Raw genomic sequence first — 6000 nt, forward strand, 5'->3', positions numbered from 1 at the left:
ATATAACATATATGCTGTGCCCTTAGTGTGACGGGCTGGAGCTGCTGATGTGCCCAGAGCTGCTCCCAGCCCACACCCAAACCCCTCTGGCCCAGGAGCAGCAGGGGCTGGGAAGAGGCTGCAAGAGCCAAGGCAGTGAAACGTGGCTGCTTCCCAACTTCCATCACTCCCAAGGGCCCCACAGCTGCCTGCCAGCCCTGCCACATGGCCAGACCATCCAGGACACGATAGGACGGGACTGTCGGCTTCCCAGGAATAAGCAGCATGGATCAGAGACGTTATCCCACTGAGCCACAAAGACTCTGCAGGCTCGTTTAAGTAATATTGCTTTTGACTATTCACATTTCAAACAGCTGGATCTCATCTTCTAAAGAACCACTGAACTACAACATCTCTTGGTTCAGTGGGAGAGCATTTCTTTAGACCAAGTGGAGAAAATAGTCACTTGTAATAAAGAATCCTGTCCTGCACTTACATCACATTCCAGGTACTTTGTTTTTATCTAATTAGAAAAATAAACATAACATAAGCATACAAGAGATCATGCCAATATTGGGAGCAATACAATACCAAGTGCCAACTAAGGCACTTCCTCTAGCAAAATAATGAAATATAGACAACCAGCACTTCCATACACTACTAGACACTCTATTTGTGCCATTCATACTTAACATGAAGTGCCATTTTACAACTTATGACACTAATATCTAGAGAAAATTTGTGATCCTGCCACCTTAAGCTAGAGAAGGTAAGTGGTTTTTAAGAGGAGGTTGTTAGGATTTGGTGGTTAAACTCTAAAAATAATATTTAAGATGAGTGGCACTGAGATGCTAACCTTGCTCCTTCCCTGCTATGTGGCTTGAATTCATTTGTTCTCTACATTATTTTTGGCCTTTTTAAGTAAGAATTTCCCAGCAATGAAATTGTTCCTCACTGGTGTCTTTACCTCATGTAGGTGTCCTAGAGCTTCTGTCTTTTATAGCAGCCACAGCTATGATAAGCAATTCAAATTAAGGATTCACCCAGTAGCATACAATAACAGTGGCTGGTGTATCTCTTAGGATCTTTTGTGTAATTTTAGAGTGAATAATAATTTTGGAATGTTAAGCTAAAAGACATGAAAAAAAGACTATAACAAAGGAGGAGGAAAAAAAAAGATAACCATGAACATAAGGTTATTTACACCAGCAGTTAAATAAATTATTCAGTGCTGTTGATAACTAAATAAATATAATGTTAAGCAGAAGCAAGTATAAAACTGCTACATAATGCATCCCATAAAATGCTTGGCATTTAAGCTCTAATTGTGCTTTTCCTCAAAACTGTGTGGGAGACCAGTTTTGACTTCTAAGCTAATGGAGGTTTTTACCTCTGGCGCCAATAAATGCATACTTTAAGGTCTTTCATGGTCCCAGTTATTGGGGCAAACAAAAGCCAAACAAAATGCACTCAAGAAACATTGGCTCTCTGAATACTAACGCTTGTGGATTACTACCTTCAGCCACTTTCAGTGCATCAGTAGAACAAAACACTGAGAAAGAACTTCATCTTATTATTTCAGAGCTAGCAATCACTGGAAAGACACCTAGTGAGTTTGTACTGGATCTAGGACGTGCAATGAGCTCAAAGACAATACAGGAATTATTCTAAAAAATATGCAGCTCCCTAAAGGGGAAAAAAAAACACACCGGAGGAGGCAGCAAGAGCAGCAGTGAGGCTGGCAGAGCATCTCCCCCCAGCCCAGGCCTCATTCCAAGGACACATCGAGAGGAGATGCCCAGCACTGGAATTCCTACCCAGCATCTTTCCTCTACCCCTGCACACACAGAGCTGCCCGGAGCACCCTGACAGTCACAAGTCAGCAGTATTCAGACCTCTGACAACCAGATCTGCAGCTTCTGGCTTCCCTCACAAACAAGTAAATAGGAATTCACTGTTACATAAGCATCGTAAAAACCCCATGTTTAATACACACACAATGCACTAGTTTTTTGACAATTAACTTGAAAAGATGAAGCATTTGTTGCTATAAATACATTTCATTTGGTTACTTGAGCAGTTGTCCTCTGTGATTTTCGTTTCTTCAAACACAAACGCTCTTCCTTCCAGTGGAAGGTCACAGGGAGGGCAAACACATTTTGCCTCTCCCATTAACTACTGATGTTTTCTTTTCACTAAAGGCAAACGATAACATTTGATCACCATTATTTTTTCTAAATAATATTACTATTTAACTCCTTAGGAAAAGGCACCAAACTTGCTTTCTAAGCATTTGGGGAGGAAAAAAAAAAAATCCAAATCTAGTTGCTGAAAGTGGTCACTGTTCAACTTCATTACAAACTCAGGTGGCATTAGAAGTACAGAAGAGCCTCATAGCTCAATGTGTCATTTCTGCACCAGGCAAAACTGGGAAAGTTTCTGACCTCCTGCCAGCAGGACTCCACCATGGAGGAAGTCGGAGCCTACAGCTGTGCGCTCCCATATGGCTCTTTCTGAAGTACCTCTTATATATTCATTTTTGCAGTTTTGTTTGCTGCTTTTTGCAGGAAGAGCAAGAATTTCAGGAGTTAAGGAAGTTGTATCACAAGAGGGAGTTTTACTTACTAAAATCTACCGCCTTCACATCAGTTAGCTTCATCTAGAAGAAGGCAGCCTTTCACTCCCCAGACACAGAAGCTCTCACGCATCGGCCAACTGTTGCAGCATTTCACCTGGTTGTCTGGATTATATTGCCAAAAATAAGAGAGGCAAACAGCAACGCAACCCATATGGACAGGAGCCAATTGACTAGCGTGCTTGTTTTGCTTGGGTCTTTAGAAATGAAATAGGCAGATACGCTTTCAGTAGTCAGGAATCAAACACTAGAACAAAGAGTCCAAGTTAGATAAGTCAACAAAATATATCAAGAGAATCTAAGTCCCTGGCCGTGAATTCCAGTGGAGCTCATGTCTGGAAAATTGGACTCCAGGGCCCAAAGGGATTAAACTTTTCTTATTTAGTTTCCTGTTGCAGATTTGGAAGGTTGTGTTGTTAGGTCTCTCCCTCATTTTCTTCCTTCCTCCCTGAGCTGGATAGCAGCTCAGGAAAGAATTTTGAAAATATGTACTAATTACCCAGTAGCCTGAAAGAGCTCCTTTCAGCTTTTACTATAAAGAAAGCACAGATAGAGCAATGGACATTATTCACTATCATAAAGGAAATTATAATCTCTAATGAGTCAAGATACACAAGTATCTCTAAAATGGTATTTTAGGTGCCTAAGAACAACCACAATATATAATGAGTAACCAATTCTGTCACGGTATTGTCATTGAATATTATTTCACAGCATTAGACGCCTGTTAACAAATATTCCCACTAAAAACAAACAAAAGAAGTGAATACTTGCATATGGGAAGGCTATTTACTAACAAAGACTTGATAACAACATCTTTCTGGGACACAGGCCATTGTTTTGGGAAACTAGCAATCTCAAATCCAAACTGCAAATTATAATGACTGCTGGCATCCCATCAAAGTGAAGTCTCTGTTTGCAAGCATAACTATTTTGGTTTTGTCTATTGGATTATCAAAGCACTAGAGCGCTGGATCCTCTACAAAAATAGCTAATCGGAAAAAACATGACAACTTTCAGAATGACAAGCCAAAAAAAAAAAAAAAAAAAGGAGAATTGAGGTTCATGCTTTTTAAAAAGCTTCTATTATAATATCTGGATTTCTTAGGTACTAAGAAAACCTGTTTTTGGAAGTTTTATTTGACTGCTAAAAATTCTATCTAGTCCTTTTAGCATGCAAAAGCAGGAAAAAAATAGACTATCAAAATAGAAGTTTCTATACGGACTTCATTTAGCTCTCACCTAAAGCAAAGGAAACTCTTCACTAACTTCATTACATCCTGAATGCAGCTCTAAATGAATGCAAGTTGGCACTTGCTGTCGGCCACAAATGAAAATTCATAGTAAAAATAATAAATTCCTACAAGATGATTCACATGCATATTTGCATTCACTTAACTAAAGTATTATTTTTAAGCCAAGTTCAGGCAGAGGCAACACACATTATTGCACCCACCAGCTCCCTAACACAGGGGTAGTTCATTCTGTGCTGAGCAAAACTTCAATCGGCTGCCTAGAGAGCAAAGTCCTTCACCAGGGATACTAAAAACCAGCTCTAATCCTCAAGCTACCTTGCTAATTGGAAAACACATGTTGTCCATGTGTTGTGTTCATAACAATGTGTGAAGATTACCACACATTGACATAAATAAAGACTCTGTGCCATGCTCATAGCTTGTAGTTTTTAAGGGAAGACTTAACAGCTCCCTTACCTGCAGAGAATAAAATAGCCACAAAATATCCTGTCTTGGGACTGGGAGGTCCTCAAGAGCAGAGTTCTAGGCCTCAACACTGTATAGTAACTTAATCTAAGCAGACCCATATAATATAAGATTTGCAGCATTTCATTCCGGAAAGCAGCAAAATATAACCAAGCCTGCTACTTAGCTAAACGTAATATTCCTTATGGGTGAAGCCAATAAGCAGAAGAAGGAAAAAAGAGCAAATAAGGGAGCACTTTTACAAGCTAGTTTGCTGCCATTACACAACACATTGCTTTATCATTACAGAGCATGGTAGGGGCACAGTTATATTGCTTCTATTTTAGGCACTACCTTATACATTTTTGGGGGCCCACTTTTGTGGCTCACTGAAATCCTTGCCCTTTAAACAGGCTAGGGAAAAAAAACAGGAGGGCACAATGAACCACCATTAACATTTGCTTTTATTTTTTTTTTCCCCTTACAAATACTTCTTGACACTCATGATTTACTGCACCTCTTAGAATTAACAGATTCAATATATGTCTTACCTGTCCCAGTAGTTACTGTTTCCTTACAGGGACCACTTTGCAGGGTAGCGATGAGAAGCAGGGAGCAGAACTGTTGCTCCTAAGACCATCAACATTGTCTTAAAATCACTTACCCCTTTTGGAGTCCATGCTGCTTTGGCTGACAATACAGAAGAACTGCAAGTTTCCACTGCAGCATCCAGAAAGTTCCTTTGGATAATTCAAAGAAAAGTAGGGAATTCTTCAAAGGGAAAATAAAAGACAGCTATCAGCAAAGAAAGAATAAAGCACTCATTCGGATGATTCTGCTTGGCAAGCAGCTTCATGCTATTGTTAGCAAAGAGCCCTTTACAAAGGAAGAGCAAATGGCAGCTAGAAGGAACACAGGCCAAGCAATAGTGGTTAGAGAAGGAGAAGGAAAGAAAAGGCGGAAAGAAAGAAAAAGGGGGTGAGGAAAAAAATGATGGTGGATTCCTTCCTATTTGCACCTTTCCTATTCCCAAGGGGGGGGNGGGGGGGGGGGGGGGGGGCAGAACCCCTGGGAAAGCCCACACTTATATCCCCTACACAGCTGCACCAAGTTTGTCTGTACTTAGGTAACTAATTAATGCATATGTATTGCAAAATCACTTTTTCCTACCCTAACTTGTGATTATTTGAATCCTGAAATAAAAGCTTTTTTAAAAGTTTTCCTTACCAACAAGCATGATAAGAAATAGGGTTGTATGAAAATAACTGAATTTATTTTCTGTTTGCTAATTCTTCCCTTAGCTGGTCGAACACCCAAGCTGTGGCAACACTACTTAGCTTGGGCAGTTGAAAAATGTGATTTGCATGACCTAGAATGAGCAAATACTCAATGGACTGAGTGGTCCAATGTAAAATCCATGTGAAATACATGAGTACTTGGCAATGTATACTGATACTTAAACATCTACTGAATGTATACTTAACCTAAATATCTACTAACTTCCATTTTGATACAAGATTTTTCTTTAATGAACTATATTACATGATTAAGTTACAGAAACCAAAGGTAATGATGCTTTCACCATTACCTTTACAATCCAGTCTGCAATGAAATATCAAAAATCCCAACACAAATATCACCTGTTCCAACTGCCTGCTCTAATTAATGTTGTAAAAGCATGTCTGC

At 39.6% G+C, this 6000-nt stretch overlaps 1 long non-coding RNA gene across 1 annotated transcript in view; it reads right to left on the minus strand.

The window, feature by feature from the left end:
- LOC112951242 overlaps positions 1-5271 on the minus strand; it is a 45132-nt gene extending 39861 nt beyond the window's left edge. Inside the window, exon 1 of the long non-coding RNA XR_003250162.1 lies at positions 4979-5271. This is a non-coding gene — a long non-coding RNA (uncharacterized LOC112951242). The remainder of the gene's footprint in view (positions 1-4978) is intronic.
- Between the last annotated feature and the right edge of the window lie 729 nt (positions 5272-6000).

This window comes from Nothoprocta perdicaria, unplaced genomic scaffold, assembly GCF_003342845.1.
Source record: "Nothoprocta perdicaria isolate Ctin4 unplaced genomic scaffold, notPer1 scaffold_34, whole genome shotgun sequence".
In the NCBI taxonomy this organism is placed as follows: Eukaryota; Metazoa; Chordata; class Aves; order Tinamiformes; family Tinamidae; genus Nothoprocta; species Nothoprocta perdicaria.